Source organism: Trichosurus vulpecula, chromosome 2 (genome assembly GCF_011100635.1).
Source record: "Trichosurus vulpecula isolate mTriVul1 chromosome 2, mTriVul1.pri, whole genome shotgun sequence".
In the NCBI taxonomy this organism is placed as follows: domain Eukaryota; kingdom Metazoa; phylum Chordata; class Mammalia; order Diprotodontia; family Phalangeridae; genus Trichosurus; species Trichosurus vulpecula.
The window spans coordinates 226690529-226710512 of NC_050574.1; positions in this window are offsets into that span (position 1 = coordinate 226690529).

Sequence of the window (19984 nt, forward strand, 5' to 3'; positions counted from 1 at the left end):
AACTAACCCCAGGGCTTGCCTCTTGTTGTTAAAATGGAACCTAACTTGGAGGTGTTTACTCCTTTCTGGGACCAAACCCAGTTCTGGGGCTCTTTTTCAGATCTTCTCAGACTGTCCCTAGAAAATCCTGGTTGTGCCCCTATTTTTCTTTGTCTCCACCCCACTTTGTTTGCCCTAAGGTGCTATATTTTAACTCTTTTGTGGGGGAAAGTCTTGAGAGTTTGGAATTTTCTGACCTACTCCACCATCTTCCCAGAGTCTTCTCCCCACTTTCTTCCTCTTGCAAGACTTTCTTCAGAACTCCTGTTGTCTCACAAATGACAGACTTGAAGTTGAGAGGGCAGAGGTGAACCCACACTAAGCAGGAAACTTCACCTATAAAACAAAACAAGACAAAAAGTTGACTGTCAAATGAGGAAGGATTGCATAAATAAGCTCTAAGACCCTTGACCCCTCTGACAGGCTATTTTTTTATGACATTCTATCCTTTAAAATAGCCTTTTTCTTGACTTAGTGGTCACTAGATAATGACTATTATTTTGGAGGCAAAAGTAGCTCATCATTGAGTGGACAACTGAGTTTGTGAACCTTTGCATGAATATGCCTAAGTATCTCATGGAATTAACATGGAATGATAATAGATGTAGATGATCTGATGAAAATTGTTAATAAACTGAAAGCAATATTTCATAATGACTTCATGGCATTAAAGAATAGTAGGTATATAATCATTTATTTTATAGGGGGCATGTGGTATCAAATGCAAATTGCAAAGCACAGGTTAGCAACATTTTATATATATGTGCATATATATATATATGCACACACATATAGCCTATATTTGGTAATATATATAGTAGTATGCATATACAATGCATGATGTATGAAATTCTCTAGTCTTCCTTCCCCTTCTCTTCCTCTTCCACCTCCTACCCTTCAAGAAAAAAACAGAGAACTTGGAAGGAAATTCTGGTGATTTACTTAAACAAGTACCCTGGAATGCTTCTTTTGTACTTTTGTTGATTGGCAGCCTTATTTTTGAAGTTCCTACCATTGGGTCATTCTGTTGTATCTTTCTGTGGATTAGTAAGCACATCTCAATAGAAAGAAGCAGGACAAAGTATGGGGCCAGTCAGCTTCACTTCACAGAAATTGATCCTAACAAGCTAATTGTGGAGAAAATGCAAAGTCTCATTGCAAATAAAATGACAGATTACTTGTAATGATATTTATAGTGAAAAAGAGAGGAAGCATGGGGTAGTGAATAAAGAGAATGATACCCCTGGAGCGAAGAAGATCTGAGCTCAAGCCCATCTCTGTCACACACTGGCTGGGGGCTGTATTAGCCAGGCAATAATCACAATATAGACAATGATTGTCAAAATGCCTATGTGGTTCTATATCACAAAATATAAGAGATTCTCCATATAGAAAGTAGAAGAAGTAAACCATTTATTCAGACACCAGAGAACTAGATCCCAAAACCAATAAGCCTAATCCATCATAGCAGCAAATAATTCAACACACAATATCACAGCAGAGAACTACTCCATCCCATAACCTTCCAGGGTGGGCCTCCCCCCCCCAGCCACCCCCGCTGGGGCCTTGCTACCAACAACCACTCACAGCACAGCTAGCACATGTCTGCTCTTTCCCTCAGCTCTAACTCCTCTCTCAGCATTTCCTGTGACACACTTTCCTATTCCTCTTAGCAAGCTCCTCCCACCACATGTGACTTAGGCTTCCTGTGACAAAAGCAGATCACATGGCCTATTAATGGGTGGGAAAGATCTTCAAATCTAAATTGTTATTATAGGGGCCCATGGGCAAATCGCTTTCTCTCTCAGTGTTCTAGACAACTTTCTAGAACCTTAATTTGCAGAGAATGTGGTACTCTTCATTGGTAGAAAGATTCAGGAGTTCCCTACATTAATGAAATCATTATTCCAGGCCTATCAGTATCCTAAAATGTAGAGATCAGTGAGTGTAGTCATAATGATTTTAACCTCATTCATTGGGGGTTCTTGATCAGAGAGTCCTTATTATTTTTTGCTCCATCAATGCCGTTTGCCCTTCATTTTGAAGAGGACCAATGGCATCATAGGGTGATGCCTTGTCACCACCTTCATGGCTGTTGGAATAAATTGTTCTCATTCATCCATTCTGCCTAGGGAAGGCTTCATGTGCTTGGAGTAACTCACCAATGAGTTTGAGGCCTGTTGGTTACCCTCGACCTGTTTTAGTCTGTCTGCTGAGAGGGTGTGGCCTCAGCACATGCTACAGCTTCTTGGAGCCATAGATAAGAGTTGAGTGTCAGGTGGACATCAAAGATGGATAATCAGTCCTGAAAAGCAGTCAGTAAACCCTCACACGAGAAGCACTAGTCCCTCCAGGACACCCTGCCCCACTAATATAAACCAAAGAAACTTCCACTTGGACTGGAATTTTCTGAAAGCTTTTTAGTATGGATGTTCTCACAGAATGTTTCCAGAACATTCCTGCATTGGACCAATGTTATCTGTGAGTTCCCTTTCAGCTCTAAATCTAAGATCTTCTGATCCTCTAAATTGGAATCAAATGTCTTCTCTATGGATTGGAAATTTTAAATGCATGTAGAATACTATTTCAGAATCATCCTATTGCCTTTCCTTTTAGGAAAGCATGAGTTCTACATAAGAAATTATATGCGAAGTTTTAAACTACAATATAAAAAACCATCTTCCCACGTTTTTGGATTTTTATACTAATTCAATGTAGAAGTCATCCTAAAATTTCAGAATTATTTAATTTAATACATTGCCTCATGCAAACCTAGAGAGGGCTAATCATCTACTTGCCTTTCCTATCTAGAAATGGAATCTGGTTCAATAGGTAGATGGGAGGTGGTAATGACACAGCCCTACCCAGCAAAGACTATGTGGGAGCTACTCTCTGTCCCTCTTGATTTATTTTCAAAGCTATGGGACAGATGGATCTTCATAAAGTTAAAAGACATGGCTAGAGAGAGACCTTTACTATGATCCCAAAGGTGGTGTGCATTTGTTCTTTCCATCTAGGTTCTAAAGCATTCTAAAGCAGTATTAAGAAATCAAGAAGGAATTTCAATCCTCTATCTTTCCCAAAATCACCCCTTCAAAAAATGGCTTAATCGTTTTAAAATTATTCCCTTTAGTGCCTAACTGAACTAAAAAAGCAATGAAACTGATTGTTTTATTTGACTGGCAGTGTCAGTCTTATTTAGTCACACATATATTAACACTTTCATCCTAAGTTACTTAAAGATTAATGAGATAAAGCTAGGTACCCAATTTCTTCTCCCCCACTTCTTCCCATTTTTAACACCAAATTAACATTGAAGGCAATTGGACAATTATCTGTTTTCATGATAATTTCTTGCTGAAGAAATAAAGTAGAGATTTTATTCCAGCACAGTATTTTACTTTGGATTCTAATTAGTACATTCACTAATTTTTTAGACATTAGAACTTAATCATGACATATATGTCAGTATACATACATATATTCTTTTCTCTCTATAATTAGTCTTTATAATCAATTATTTTCCCACTTATAGAGCTATGGATAGGTTGTTCTGTGACATTTTGCTAAAGTAAATGCCAAGTTATTTAGAAACAATCCTAGAGAAAATCCATGCTCCCACTATGAAGATTTTAGACTAAAGTTTCTGACTTTTTTTAAAATTTTTACTTTTGTTCAAGCCATAGTATTATTTACCGCAAATGATCACATCATGCTGAGCATTTAAAGTGGTGGTACTTACTGAAGAGTTAAGAGATTAATGCAGGCAGTTTTGTGTTAATATAATTAGCCATTTCAAAAGTCGACTGACTGCCATTTGTATAGCATTTTAAGGCTTGCAAAGTGCTTTACACATATTATTTTACTAACTCCTCACAATAACCCTTTGAGAAAAGGTACTTTTATTAGGAGCAGCTAGGTGGTGCAGTGAATGGAGCACTTACAAGTTCAAATCTGGCTTCAGACACTTACTAGCTGTGTGACCCAGGGCAAGTCACTTAAGCTGTTTGCCTCAGTTCCTTATCTGTTAAATGAGCTGGAGAATTAAATGGGGAACTACTGCAGTATCTTTGCCAATAAAACGCCAAATGGAGTCATCTGGACAGTTGGATGCAGCTGAACAATAAATTATTATTATCTCAGCCTTAGAGGTGAGAAAACTGAAAGTAAGAGAATTTAAGTGATGTAATTTCTTTGTAAATTTAAAGTCTGATGTGTTTTGAGGTTAATACATACAGGTGACATAGGCGAGGTTTGTTTATTTTGTGAATATTATATTTACCATACTACAAATGCAGAGTAAGTGAAATTTATATTAAAGGACTTATAAAAAAATTAAAGTATAATAGCATAACATCCAGAATGTTAGGGGACAGCTAGAAAAATTCTTAGGGCTAGTATGCCACAATGCACCATTTGAGAGCTAATCTCTTAAACAATTTATCTGATTTACAAATGAATGATAGATCATTCTATTTTCTTTCCAGAGCTTCTTGAGATCTACAGCCAAAGAAATCAATTCAAATTAAAGATAAAAATAATGGTTCTTAAGAGAATAAAAAAGGAACTGGGAAAATAAAACTGTTAACTTCAGAAGAAAAAGAGGAGTTGGAGAGTTGGCAAACTGGTAGCTACTCCATAGAATGGAACAGCTAAATATGAATTAAAGGACTATAAGTAGCCCCCAAATGAGGCTAAAGTGTATGATAGAAATTTTTTTTTCTTAAATATTCTGAAAGGGAGGTTGGCATGGTTCTGAGTCTGAGTAATTAGTCTTTTCCAATGAGGACAGAGTCCTATACAATTGACCCTTTGAGCCAAGGGTTACAATTACATTTCTTAATATATATATATATATATATATACATATATATATATATATGTTCTGCAGATATTAACAAATATAAAATATAGGTAAGCTATATTTATTGCCACATTTATAAATATATTAATATGGCCATAATTTATATGGTTTTAGACTAATGACCTCATCAGAGCAGGTGACTTAGTGGAAACTGCCTTCCATCTAAAAATGTTTGGCAAGTGTCTATAACACTGTAAGAGTTTAGGAGAACTTTTCTTTGGCACTCAGAGACTATTTCTTCTTTATAATCACAAATCATGTAGCCTGGGCCAGATGAGGAACTTGAACACAGGTCTTCACTCCACAGTCAGCCTTCTATCTACTTTGTCACTGCCTAAAAAGATTGATAAGAAGCTTATCTCTGCTAAAGGCAGTCTTTGCTTCCAAATATTGGTTCATACCAGCCAACATGCCCAGGAAGGAGTTTGGAAAGTCTAGCTGTTTATACAGACCTGTATCTTTAGACATTTTCAAACATGCAGCATCATGCCAACAGTCAACATACACACATAGTTTGGGGTCTAGGCCAGCAGACCAAGTGTATCTTATCAAGGTAAAAATGCAGTATTCAACTCAGTGTGTCTCTAATAGTAGGACTACTAAGTTAAGGAAGAAACGAGGATTACTGTTATCTTCTACCATCAAAAACTTGCAGTCTGGTGTCTATTTTGTCATTAATTTGAATGTTGTCTAATGAAATTGGAGTTTTAGCAAACATATTCATTCAAAGGGAAAATGGCTTGTTTCAGAGTTAATGAGCATGTTATTTTCTATTCAACACTATTCTCAATGAAGTCCATTTTATTTCAAAATCTTTTGGTGAGATGTTAATGAACTGATTTTGAATTGTATGTAACTTAAAAGTCTTTTGTATATCAACTGTTAATTCTAAGATCAGCCATCCCTGATTCTCTCAACTTCATCACCATGCCTCAGTTTTCTCTTGACTTGGTTCCTGTGGGCCTTTTGTCTTGTTGGTGAGTTCTTCTTTGGAACCTCTGTTTTAAGGAAGGTCTCAGATCAAATGTCATCATCATCATCATCATCGGTAATATTTACGTAGTACCTACCATGTGTTAGGTATTGTGCTTTTGTTGTTTGGTCCTTTATTTTCAAAGAGGACTTGAATGTGAATTCAACTTAAGTGAGGCAGAGTTGTACAAAGTTGTCAGCCTCATTCTCTTTTCCAGTCATCAGAGTCCAGTAGTAAGACAAAAGACAGAACAACTAGTGATGGCTCAGGATACAGTGGATGATCTTGGCATTTTTGATGTTTGACCATGCTCTAAACACTCCACAATGCCAGCTTTAGCCACCTTTGTGGCTGTTGGAGCAACTTGTTCTCATCTGCCCATTTGTAACAACAACGTTGCTAGCAGCTGCTGTGGAGGTAAAAGACCAACAACAAGAGCACACAGGAAGGCTGCTAGCACAGATTCTTTGATCTGCTTTTCTAAGGTAAGCAACTTTAAGGGGTTAACAATCTCACTTTAATTAACATTACATAAATCATTCACTTAGTTCAGGGGAAAAGGTCAGCACTCTGCACTTCAGAGAAAACACAAACAGAAATTACAAGCAGAAATTATATAAACAGAGCAAATAACACAAATCAGCAGACAGGCCTTCTAACTGTCTACAGCTATACATACATAGTAACTAGAGAGAAAAGCACCAACATCTGGGTTTTCGAAGCCAGGGGGCTCCTCAATGGCTACCCAGAGTCTTGTCTGGCCAAATCACCAACACTCTTCCAATCAGTGTACCCCCAAAAGCAAAACACCAACCTCAGAGCTCATATACCCAGTTCAGGGTCCTGAGGGCTCAGTGCCTACTTAGCAAAAAGGGGTGTGGAAAAAATCTTTAATCACTAGTACCACATCATATATATTGTTTCCAATCAATGACTCTTGATTCAAAGACAAGACTCAAATTCACTCGATTACCTCAGTGCTGGGAAGCACTGCAAAACAAAAGACAAAAGGTCACACTTTACCTGCCTATTCAAACAAAGGAAAGATTCATCAAAGGCACTTGATTGCCTTAGCATTACAAAAGAGAAAACAGCAAAAAAAAATCCTTCCCTTCTTACCATTACACCATTGCACCAGTGAAAGTCTTCACATGCTTGGGGTAGACCGCTCCCTAACTTGCTGTCAGTTATCCTTAACCTGGTTTAAGTGCTTTACAAATATTGTTCTATTTTCACCTTACAACAGCCCTGGGAGGTAGATGCTACTATCTCCATTTTACAGATGAGGAAACTGAGGTACTAAGTGGACAACTGATTCAGGGATAACTACCACATCAACAGCAAGTATTTTCACATCTGCTAAAATTTATTTTGTTTTTGGTGATGCTGTTTGATGCTTCCAATGTCTTGCACCTAGCAATTCTTTAAGAAAGTTTGATGACATAACAACATATGTAAGTTTATGACATAACAGCATGAGGCTTCTAAGCAGCCTGTACACTTTTATTCTCTTTTCCTGAATTATGCTTCCAAATATATTTCTCACCATCCCCTCCTTTTGCTATCTTGCATTGAATTTACCAAATATCATTGTATGTTAACTTGGAGGGTCTTAGCAAATGCTTCAAAGAATTTCTCAGTTTTTTCCAGAGCGCTCTGGTGTTCTTATTGTGATGTCAGAAGAAAGTGAGGAAGATATTTAATAGGGTGATTGGACCGACCCTTTGTGGAGAAATTATTTAAATCTCTATCATTGAAAGGAATTTCCAAATTGACACCCTTGACATCCTTGAAAGAGAGGAAAAGGTTTGGAAAAGTCACTATGGAGACTGGAATAGTGAATCAATTAGGGATTGTCTTGCCACAAGGAGGGCCCAGGTTCAATGATGTAACATAAATTTATAGTGGATCCAGTTAGTACGGTTTCATGATTTCTTCCAGCTTCATTCAGCATCATGAAAGTAGGAGTGAAGGCCGCAAATTGGGAGTGATTCCAAGACTGAGGCTTGGTAAGGTAAAATTGATGAAATGATAAGCAAACAAAGGATTTGAGAGAAAACGGCTGTGTTGAGTTGAACTGATTCACCAAGGGATCAAGGAGGAGATTGTTAAGGTTTTTGTAGTTAAAGGAATGTAAATATGTAAAGCCTTCTGGATTAAACATCAAGATATGTCTAAATCTTTTCTTTACAGACAGACTAAAACAATGACAACTTTGGCTGAGAAGATTGACGATATGGCCAACTAGCATTCAAAATTTCTTGTTGAAAATATTGAGGACAGTGTAATTACCCTCAAATCTTTTGACATGGATCATTTTGCAAATGTAACCTGTTCAAGCCTGGTTTATTGCATGGGACTCTTCTCGGTGATGGGGAGAATAAGTACAAAGTTGCATGCCTATGTTAGAGTGGAATTGGTGAGAGCTTGGGAGACTAGAGGCCTTTGAGAGATGCATGTTTCCAGATCCTGTTGTGGGAGAGGAGAGGAGAGCAGAGAAGAGAGGAGGGAAGGAAGGGAAGGAGGAAGGGAGGGAGAGAGAGATAGAGACAGAGACAGAGAGAGATGGAGACAGAGACACAGAAAGATAGAGACAGAGAGACAGAGACAGAATAGGTTTCAGAAATCAGGAATATGACAAGGACTCTGGCCTTCTGAAATCTGTTTTCTCCTGGAACAATGTGTGCCTCCTATGTAATAATAATAATAATAGCTAATACTTATGTAGCACTTACTATTTCCAGGCACTGTGGTATGTAATTATGTTAATCTATCCTCATAACAACCCTGGGAGATAGTGAGGTGTTAATCATGATTAAAGATCTTTCCCACCCATTTAATAGGCCTCAAGTGGAGCTCCTTAAGGGAAGCTTGATTAGGGGAGGCTTGTTTGTAGTCAGGCCCACACCCTTTTGCTGATTAGGTACTAAGCTCCAGGCCTACACTCTTTTCCTAAGTAGGTGTGAAGCCCTAGGCCTCTAAACAGGGTATATAGATATACATACGTATATCTATCTATATATCTATAGATATACGTATGTATATCTATCTATATACACACACACATATACACATGTGTATATATACACATATACACATGTGTATACGTATATGTATGTGTGTGTGTATATATGTGTGTGTGTGTGTGTGTGTGTGTGTGTGTGTATCTCTGTCTCTCTATCTCTATCTCTGTCTACATCTATATCCATACCCAGACTAAAGGGAGCTGTGAAGAAGACAGAACTGTGAGATGAAGAGAGAACTTCGAGAGAGATGGAGAACTGGAAAGGTTCTGAGAACCTCAAGGGCTTTCAGAACTTCGGGAGGAGAGGACACAGACGAGCAGACAGTTAAGATTTGTGCGTGAGTGTTTATGGGAAGGCCCTAACACAGGAGAAGGTTTCAGGATGGCTTGGCTCCTTGTTGTGATATTGCGTTTTAATTTCCTTGCTGTTAAATTGAAGTGGATTTACTGGTTTTGGGATACAATTGTTGCTACGTTGAATTGGAGTTAATTGGTTTTGGGATTTGATCCTCTGGTGTCTGAATAAATATTTTACTTCTTCTGCCTTCTATATAGAGTCTCTTATATTTTGCGATTCCAAACTATACATGGTCACCATCAATACTGTGAATCTTGCCTTACTGATACAGATAGGTATTGTTCCTACCACCATTTTACAGATGAGGAAAGTGAGACATAGAAAGGTGAACTGACTTGCTCAGGGTTACACAACTAGTAAGTATCTGAGACCTGATTTGAACTCGGGTTTCCCTGATCAATATAGATTCCAGGCATATCACCTTAATGCCAAATATCAAGTAAGTTTATCGTTAAGTTTTGATCTACCACAATTATCCTAAGAAGAACACACCTCACTTTAGTTTCAGGACAAATTTCAACCAAATTAAAATTGGATTTATAATCATAAATGATAACATTAAAAATTGCAGTTTTCCCAAGAGCCAGCACCTCCAATTATAGAGCTCACTGCTTTCAGTTAGCTCACTTTCAAAAAAATCTCACATTCATTTTCACAAAGACCTCACACTTTCAGTTTCACATTCTCATCCTTCTCTTTTGGAGCTCATGAGGCTCTAAAGTTTAGAGCACACTCTTTTAATGCCTTTTCCAGGATAGAAATTTATACTCTATTTTATGCTGCAAATTTATGTCTATAGGATGCAGTTTAGGGGTGCTGGGACCCTCAAAATATCAGGTTACATGGAGGAATTGCCTGGAATGAATTCAGTAACTCAAACCATCCTCCAGTCAAGTGGCAAAGTTTATTGTGACTCCAATAGAAGTGGGCAGAGTTCCTTAGGGAATTTGTAACCCAATAGGACTGAAGTTAAAGCTTGTAAGAAAAAGGGACAGTGAAAAAAAATGCAAAATATGCTAATTAGGTGATGGGGGGGAGGTGTTAAGGAGTGGTCAGTATATGAAAGCAATCCAGGTGCTAGGCTGCTGGAATGTACGGGAAAACTCCAGGAGTCGATAGAGATAGTTTTGTTGAAGGGACAAAGGTTGCCAGAGCATGGTCCTTGAGCAGGCACCAGAGACAGGACCCTTGGGCAGGCATCCCTTGTGCCTGTGCTGATAGCCTTTATCTGAGGAATTTCAAGGTCAACTCTGTCTGTGCCTGTAACAAGGAGAGAATTTTCTCACAGGAGAGGGGAGAAGCAAGGGGGTGCCTCCGCCCTGAGCCAGCACTGGGATTTTTGTTTGCTCCCAGGAACATGGTCTTAGGGCTTTTTGGGGTCCAGGTCCCACAACCCTATCCTATAGTTGCTATTTGGTAAACGTTGTCTATCTGAAATTGCTAATAAGTATTTCTCCAGAAAGTTTCTCATGTCCTTCTTAATCTCAATGAGATAAAAACCTCCTCAAGGCTACCTTCCAGCTCCAAATCCTTTACCTTCCAACCCTCTATTCACACTGTCAGTGCAAAGGGACTCCATCTTTCTTTAACATTTCACCTGTTCTCTCATCTTTAGTTGTTTAAACCTTCTCTCTTGCTTCCTCTCTTCCCCCCAGTAGCCTTTGATTAAAGCCCTACAAACTACAAAACAGTATCTTTGTTGTTACACTCTGATTCATCATTTCACTTTACCCTGGATACTCTCTTTAGTCTATCTCATCTTGTTTCCAATCATATTCTAATCTAGTTTAATACTCCATTGAATCTCTCTGGTACAGATTTTCTTATTCAGTACCAATTAATTGTTCTGTTTATACTTTAGTCACTGAAATCACCATCTACTAAAATCATGCATCTATTGCTTTCAAGGGAAGGGAGAGAGTAATAGAAGCATGTGCTGTTTGCTCCTAATCTTAATCCAAGGGAATAGCAAACTGTCCCAAAATCTGACAAGATGTTTTAGCAGTTCCAAAACCCTCTAAACCATTATTTGGACAATTACAGTAAAGATTTTACATTTCAGTAAAAGATTTAGGCTCTAATTAGTTTACAATGCTATAAATGTCTATTAAATAGGAAAAAAAAGATTTGCTTTTCTGTCTTTTATCTCTCCAAACTCAACCTGGCTAGGGTGGGGAAGATAGAAATTATCTGGCAGGATTTTCTCATTTCTCACTGAAAGTCTGATTAAAAGGGTAAGAGAAAGTTCCTGCTGGTCTGGGGAGCAGAGTTTTAGCATGAGATTTGTAAGCTGGAAGAGCCGTTTTAGGAATGCAGGCAAATTAGAATAGGTCAATCATCTGTATAGCCTTTTGCACTCTTCTAATCTCCCTCTCTGTACTTTTTTTAACAGCAGTCTTTATGGCTGGCAGGGTGTTAATCTTCAAAAATACCCAAACTAAACACAACCAAGTGCACACATGAGAATTTCTGAAGGGCAAGTCCCAGATAAAGCCTACCTCACTGCCTGCCAAATTTGAGTTTTCCTCACTAACCTAAGTGAATGAGGGTAAAAGTAATATTGATCAACTATTTCAACCAGTTCATCAAAGTTGCTCAATTAACACAAATATCTGATAAAGTGGACCCTTCCTGAAAGATCATGAGGTTGTTGGCTCTTGCTTTTGAATCCTGAATCGTAACACCATGTTCACCAGGATACTGGGGCAGCTACTGGTCAGTCTCAGATCATGTGTGAAGGTTGAAGCGAGAAATACAAGAAGAGAAAGAAAAAGAGAAAAAGCTCTGTTGAAAGACTGGCTGAGTTTTAACTGATGACAGGGCTCCCCCTAGAGCCCTTGAGTTATCAAGCCAAGGGAATCACTTTTTTTAGGATCACCCAAGTTCTTTCCTGGGCTAAAGCCAAACATAGACTCATACCTTTCTGGACATCCAGAGTCCTCAGGCCTAATCCAGGACCTTGAATGTGTTCAATCTGAACCCCTAGGGACACACCAGGTTCTTATCATGTTCAATTTGATCCTATATTGATTATTTTTGCCCCTGCTTAAGCCAGAGATCATGGAGGTTCTTAGATTCTGTGGTTTTAGGAGAACCTTTAGGTTTACTAGGGTCAACACTGAGAGATCCCACTTCTGACACCAAAATTGTTGGTCAAAAACAAAACCAAAAACCTGAAAAAGTTTTAGAAATTATTTTATTAAGTTATTTGGCAGAGGAAAGTATCTATGAGGTTTAAATCATATCGAGTTTAAACAAAGGCATAAGGACTAGCAGCTGGGTGGCCACCAAGTAGGCAGGCAGTTTCCAGGTAAGGTTGCTTAAGATATACATCAGCAGGTAAATATAAATGTTCAATAAAATTTGGGCTAAGCAAAAACACAAGCTATTGGGTAACTAGAAACACAAACTTTTTGGGTGGACATAAGGCCTGGGTGGGTAGACCCAAAAAAAGCACTTTGAGTTCCAGGAGGTTCTCTGAGGTTAACATGACTTTTGGTTTCAGGTTAGGCAATTTCTAGCTATGTAAAGTTAGATTCAAACAGTATTAATAATAAAATTTTTTCCACACATAAACTAGAAGTAAAGGACCTATTGAGGAGCTGGCTTCCCCAACATGCCTATAGCTTCCCAAGTTTGTCATTCTACATATTTCTCTCCTAAAGATTTTCTTGGAACCACAAACGTGTTTGTTGATGAATTCTCTTTACCTTTTGGGAGAGGCACAGTCATTAGTGAAGGTCTGATGACTCTTCAGTCAAAGCTAGGAGCCCAAATTGAAAGTAAAGGGATTTTTAAAAGCATGCTATAGAATTTGCTCTGTTAGAAAATTCATATTCTTGGGGTACAAATTTGGTTTCTCAGGCCTGATTAGATTATGTAACCAATCAGAAGCATTCTGCAGAAACTTCCTATAGAAAAGTAAAGCATTTCACAGTAGAGGGAGGGGTACTGAAATAAGTGAATCAATCAAGGGAGAAAAAATGTATTTGGAATGCAAGTGGCAGGATTTATTAACAGAATAAAAAATTAGAAAATATGCCCTGTTCAAGGGCAGGTGACAAGGGCAGTATAAGACCAAATAATTTTACAATTATTTTGAAAGCAGTCTTTTTAGATGTTTTGTCTAAAACAAGACCAGTGAATGAGACTATTTTTTATTGTGTCCCTGCATAGGAGGTGGAGACATTTTAATATTAGGCCACCAAGAGAGTTTCTATATTGTTAGTTCATCAAGATGTAGCAAAATAATTGTGGTTCTGATTTTTCCTCCACATCTCTCTTCTATGCTCTGTCCACCAAATGTGTTTTTCAAGAAAGCTCTGGTCCCAACTCTATACCTTATTTAGGTATAACTCAGTATTCTCTCCATCAATTAGGAGTCACATCTCTCTTCAAAAATACAGCAGGCTTGGTTGTCTTAACTTGGTGTCTTAACTGTGGCTGGTCAGACCAATATGAGCTTGGAATACTCTGCCATAGGTCAGGCAGAAATAGTCCATGTAAACATTTTGGGGTGGATTCTCTAAATTTGTGCATCTCGAATTTCTTTTGAGCTACTTCAATTTTGCTTTGCTCATAGAGCATAGCACCTTCCCTGATGGGGACAGGCCATGAGGACACACTCCTGTACCAGTGTCTCCCATGTCACACAATTAATTCCAAAGTTCTTAAGAGAGACCCGGAGAGTGTCCTTGTATAACTTTTTTTCTGACCACCATGTGAGTTCTTGCTCTGTGTGAGTTCTCCATAAAATAGTTTTTTAGGCAAGCATACATTTGGCCTTAGTAAACTTTCATGAGTGCAGCTCTGTAGACAAACCATACTTTAACTTGGGGCCAGTCTGATTTTCTTTACTGAGACTGATCCTAAAGGGTTAATCACAGAGAACTGTAAAATCTTGTTTCATATATAGTAAATAAAATATCAGGTTAATTGATCTTTGGAATGAAAAATCTAGGCAGAGTTATCAGGGCCTCCCCTAAATTGTACATATTTTTTTTTTTCCTCATTAAGGGAAAATAGCATAAATTGACCCAGAGTGTTCACTGTTGACTTAATACAGACATTTTCTATAAGATTTCGCATATAAATGCTTTCACAGAATGCTACCTGAACACTCCTGTCCTTGAAGTGAAATCAAATGCTGCCATCTGCTGAATAAAAATTAGAAATACATTGAGAAGATGATTTGATAAGCAGCCACCTTTGTATTTCCTCCTTTAGGAGGAATGAGATGAGAAACGGATATTTCTGGATGAGAAATGATATTTCTAGGTTTAAATGACAATATGAGAAGCTATACCAGTCTTTCCACAATTTTAGATTTTTAATTTCATTCATTATAGAATTGTGCAATCTAATTAAAAAAAATCCTTAGAAAGATCTAGAAATACCTAACCATATTTATTTAGCTTCCTAAACAAGAAAAAGGGCAGCTGGGTGACACAATGGATAGAGTGACAGGCCCTGGAGTCAGGACAACTTATATTTTTGAGTTCAAACCTGGCCTCAGACACTTACTAGCTGTAAGACCCTGGACAAGTCACTTAACCCTCGTTGCCTCAGTTTCTTCACCTGTAAAATAAGCTGGAGAAAGAAATGGTAAACCACTCCATTATCTTTGCTAAGAAAACCACAATGGGTCATGCCGAGTCAGATACAACCGAAAAGTGCTGAACACATACAAAAAATCTGGCTGATTGGGTGTAATGAGTCAATGGTCGATGAGCAACCCTGAGCAGAGCTGAACAGAGATGTGATAGGGCTTATCTATGTTGTTTTGTCCTCTTACAACTATGGGCTTACCATTTAATAATTGTAAAATTCTGACTATAGTCATAAAGGAAAAGCTATCCCCTCTCTCCTATAATCTCAAAAGTTGGGATAAGACTATTAATTATGCCTGATTTCTCAGTCTCAAAACTGGACTAGAGAAATTAAGGAAGGAATTTCAATGCTCCATCTTTCTAAAACCATTCATTCAAAAAGGAGGTCTTGGCGGGGGGGAAATCATTTAATTTTATATCTAATTAACCCAACAACATAAAATAATACAACTGCTATTTATTTATGGTATTACTTTTGCACACTTTGCATAGAGCATGTAAACTTTTTATCATTACTTAAAAGACTAATGTGGCAAAACAAAATGTTTCAGTTCTCCCCTTTCCTCTTCTGCTTTTAACAGTAATTAGCACTTAAGGCAAATAGATAGATGCATGTCTTTTGTCCAAACTATGACTTGCAGTTGGTAGGTCAATTACATATATACACATACACATACACATACACATACATGTACATATATATATACATTCATACATGACTTGGAAAGATACTGAAAATCAATAATTTGAGCCTAGAATTGAACAAGTGAAGGAGAGCAGCATGGATTGTTTCTGGGAAATTAAAAAGTTTACTTAACAACAAGTTAAGTTTATCTGAAACAAGTTTAACAAGTTTATCTGAAAGATATTCCCCTAAATCAAACACCTAGCTTTTTCATTGTTCTATTATTCTAATTTGTTTAATCATCAAAACTCAAGGAATGCTACAGTCTCCAATTAATTAAGGTGAAAATCACAGGACAATGGAGAGGTGGCAACACATACAGGTTATAACACAAGGAAATAACAAAGGGAAAGCAGATTAATGTATATAATTCAAAAATGGGTAAGTGAAAAAGAAGCTGTCTGTTAGTCTCTTGTTAAAATCCAGCAATAACTGAGTGGCAGCAGATATAGTCCATTGGTATCCTCAGGATGTCCCAGGAAAGCAAGGAAGGCCCCAACATATTGGGGCAACTCCCTGTGCTGAAGTAATGGCATAGTGTGAAGAGGAGTTACACTACATGGGCAGGCACTGGTAGGTTGCTATCCCTGAAAGGACAATTCTATTTGAGCATAAATAGTTTATGTGATAATGGGTTGTTATTATATTTTTGCTTAATTTGAAGATCTTCCCATCCATTAATAGGCCCCTGTGACCTGCTTAAGTCATGTGGAAGCCTAAGTCACATGAAGCCTGTGGTAGGAAGAGCTTGATGAATGGGTGAAGAGAGAGAGAGAGAGAGAGAGAGAGAGAGAGAGAGAGAGAGAGAGATAATGAGAGAGAGAGAGAGAGAACGTGTGTGTGTGTGTGTGTGTGTGTGTGTGTGTTTGTCGTTCAACCATTTAGTTGTTTCCTACTCTCGGTGACCCCATTTGGGGTTTTCTTGGCAAAGATACTGAAGTGGTTTTCCATTTCCTTCTCCAGCTCATTTTACAGATGAGGAATTGAGGCAAACAGGATTACATGACTTGCCCAGGGTCAGTCAGCTAGTAAGTGTCTGAGGTAGAATTTGAACTCGGTTCTTCCTGATTCCCTGGCCAGGCACTCTTAGCTGCCTATGTATGTATGCATGTATATAAAAAACGCAGACATGCATGTATAATGTGCATGTTTATATATTCATATGTGTTGTGTACATATGTTAAATGATTTGTCCAAGGTCACCTAGGTAGTAAATTACAGGTGGTATTTGAACACATGACCTCGGACTCCAGATCTGGTGTACCACACATTCTCATGTTTCCTGACCCAAAGTTTATTGAAAAGAGCCCAGTGCTTTGTGAGCAACAGGAGCCAGAGCCATGGCATAGTGGGAGGTCCATCTGACCCCCTCCAGTGGGCGGAAAAGTTCTGGAAAATTTGGTAATAAAACCAGAGGAAACCAGCCAGTGATGCAAGAGAGAGTGCATGAAGACAGAGTAGTTTTGGAACTTTAGGGCATGCAATTTGTCTCAGGTGCCAGACTCACTTGAATTCCCCAAGAGGAAAGGAATGACATGGGGGGGGATGGGGGAAGGTACTGAGGGACAAGAGTTGATTTTTCAGGGACTACTGCCTTCAGAATAGAAAGCATAGGTTTTAATGATGACCAAGATCAAGCAGCCTCAAAAACAGGGATCCAAAGGAAAAGAAATGACTGGATAAAACTTTTATGGGAGTGACTGTGAGGACTCAGTAGTACTTCTGGGTTGTGTACCACGTGGAAAGTTAAAGTTTTCTATGGCCTACTGGTACCAAGGCAGAAGTATGATTTTCAGTTATGTGTTATTACCATTTTAATTTCCAAGTGATTTATAAATGTAAATTTAACGACGACCCCAAATTACAAGTAAACTGATCCTGGAATGTCAGCATCTGGATTTTCTATTTAAATAAGTGTCAAGAACAGACCTTGTCTTCTCTGATGTTCTGACTTCCATGTAAGTAGCGTGTTCATAGCTTTTTCCGGGGTCACTGTGAATAGGGTTTAGTAACTAGAAAGGTTTTTACTCTGCTACTATATGAATACTGGAACTGAACTTCTCAAACCTGGAAGAACCTTTCTAACACAATTGTTTAATCTTTACGCTGATCCATAGATTGTGACTCTAAAAGCTTTAGTGAGATGAATAGTTAATTTAACTACTAATTTAATTCCAGGTACTTTTCAAAGTGATGCAGAGTATACAAAGAGGAAAAGACAATGGCCTCTTAAAGGAGTTTGTAATCCAGAAGCGGAAGAGAAGACTTGTACACAAATAATTATAATAATATATTGTAAGTACTGTATGATTGTACAAACACTAATAAGGGAAACAAAAGTAAGAGATGTTTTTAACTGGGAGGATTTCAGCAGTGCTTCATGAAGGAACTGACAGTTGGATTCAGCCATCAAGGAAAAATGAGACCTTAATAGTCTTAGATGGCAAAGAAGACATTCCAGGTAAAGGGAAGAAATATGAACAAAAGTACCAGGGTGGAACAATAATAGGGGCATTTGAGGGCAGACAAGTAAATCAGTTTTACAAGAGTCTCAGGTTTGTGTGGTGGTATAAAAGATAGGACAAAAGGCTGGAAAGACGGTTGGGAACAGATTGTGGAAAGACCTGAGTTTAGACTATTCACTTAATCAGTAGGCAAGAGAGTCCCATAGTGAATTTTGGAGCAAGGCATTGAATATGATCCCTGGTAAAGAAGAAACTTGCTATTGTGAATGTAAGACTATTCTCACTAATTTTTAACAAATTATGAAGAGACAAGAGTGGTACTAGAAGCAGGATATGAGTAAATGTCCCACTTTTTCCAAACAGTTTGTTGGTATTCTAGAAACTGCAGACCAGGAAAGGGGTTGAGGATATTTTAGAAACCACAGACCAGGTAAATATGACCTTATCCACAGCAGAATTATAGAATGGGCTATTTAAAAGATGACTTGTGACCGCTTTGAAGAGGAAAATCCTGAGTTCATTAAAAATTTCCTTTTTCAATAGGGTTATTAGATTGATTCATCAGAGGCATAGTGAGTTTCAGTGGTAAACTAGCCAACCCCTGAACACGAATCATATCCAAAGTATCACCTGAAAAGTTGCTATCCAGTCTCTGCCTGAAGACCTCCAGTGAAGGATAACTCATTACCTCCAGAGGTAGTTCATCTCACTTTTAAATAGCTCTGAATTTCTCATGGGATCCTTGAGAGCGAACTAGTTTATATATAGTTTACAATACAGTTCGATAGATCTGTAGCAGTATGGATTGATGTCACGCTAGAGGGGGAGTACCTTAGTATTATGGCACAGCATATTGTCCATGTCTTTGTTCTATCTAACATTTGTATCAATGATTTAGAGGAAAGCATAAAAGACATTATTATCACTTTTTTCAGATGATACAATGCAAAGAGTGATAGGTTAATATGTTGGATGAGCACTAAAATTTAAAATCATCTTGACAGGCTAGAATGTTGGGTTGAAATAAGGAAAGATAAATCTAAAGGCATTCACGTAGCTTTACCAAAACAAAACTATTGCGCAAGTATAGGATGAAATAAACCTTTCTTGACAGTATTTCCCATACAAAAAAATCTTTAGGCCTAATGCACCACAATACTGACAGAAATATTTGTGTAATCTTAATTCTATACTAATAGAATAACAGTGTCCAGAATAAGGAAGATAGTGTTCAGTCCTTAATGTTACATTCTAAGGGAAACCATGACAAAACAGAATTCAGCAGTTGTTGGTGGCCAGTTTGCTGAAGGGTTTAAAAAAACACATAAGAAGCAGTTATACTAAGTGGAGAGATTTTACCTAGAAGCAAATATAATGAAAAGAGCATTATTAGGAGTCAGAGGATCTGGGGACACATTTTCCCTCTGATGCTTTATTACTTGTATGACCATGGCCTCAGTTTTCTCTGTTATAAAATAAGGAGTTGGACGAGATGGCCTCTGGGTTCCCTTCCAGTTTTGGATCTACATCCTAGGAATTACATGTAAAGTAAACTTCACTTTAGTCCACAACAAAATTCTAGAATGGATTACTAAACATGTGGCTTGTCACCACTTACAAAAGAAAAGATGTGATGACCAAGAACTATCATGTATTCACTAAAAATAAGTCATGTCCAAAAAACCCCCCATTCTTTTATGATAGGGTTATTTAATTGGTAGAATGATGGAATGCTTAGGCAGAATCAAAACCTCAGAAGTTGCATAGTCCCCTTTTGAAACTATTTCTGAGATGTGATCAGTCCAGGCTCTAACTGAAGGCAAAGGGAACCAACTACCTCCTGAGGCAGCCCATTCCACTCTGTTTTTGAGGAATTTAGCTACACAAGGCAGAGGAAATAGAGGATAGTAGTTAGCAAGGATGGAAGGATCAAATGAAGTTTTTTTTCCAGGATGGAAGAGATATG